Raw genomic sequence first — 904 nt, forward strand, 5'->3', positions numbered from 1 at the left:
GCACTGTGTTTTATCTACTTCTAAGCAGCGTTCATAGTTGTGCAGCATTTTTCTGGCTTGTAGTTGCTCGCCAATTTTGTACAGCAGGAAGTTGTGTTTTTGTTTTTCTACAAAACATAAGGATCCAATCCTGGATCTCTTGATAATGAAAGAAGAAACTTATCCAATGCTTAACGGGTCTATATATTTGTTGTTAAATACATTTCTGCAACATTATTTGGCATAGTATCAATATGTTCTAGCTCGCTTACAAAACCAAAAAAAAATCATTATCTTTGTATAAATACAAAAGGTAATGACATAGAACTGACAGAAAAAAACACTATCTAAGGCTTATATAACGTAGCAAAGTGATTAGTTTCTTAAAAAGGTAATAAATGTTAGCATAATATATCAATGGTAACCCTAATAGTGTGTACCTGTCTAGAAATATGCTTGATGACTCCCGGCGTTTATGAAGACAGTCTTAAAACATAAACGATCCCGTAATTTACACAACACTTAAGGGAATAAACGATAAAATACTGGTAAAAAAAATGTAAAGTTCATTGTTTATGCTTTGACATATATCAGAGTCAATTATTTTGTCCCCGATGAGAGTCTCTTAACGCTTTTTTGTCTTCAATTGTCCCTTTGATCCTCTCTTTGCTCTACCGATGTTCGACTCTGAAAAAGAAATATTTTTTCAGAAAATTAAATGAATTTATATTAGGCTTAAACATATCAGTGATATTTTTTTCGGTTTTGTACAAAAATAACATACTCAACAGTGTCTATACACCAGAACAAAATCGTACAACAAATTATGGAGAGAACATTATCATTCCCGATCTTCGGGGGTGCAACGTGAAAACCCTTGAATGAAATTAATAGAATGAATCGTTCACCCTATTGGTAATGAGAA

Source organism: Mizuhopecten yessoensis, unplaced genomic scaffold (assembly GCF_002113885.1).
Source record: "Mizuhopecten yessoensis strain PY_sf001 unplaced genomic scaffold, ASM211388v2 scaffold9791, whole genome shotgun sequence".
NCBI classification, from domain to species: Eukaryota; Metazoa; Mollusca; class Bivalvia; order Pectinida; family Pectinidae; genus Mizuhopecten; species Mizuhopecten yessoensis.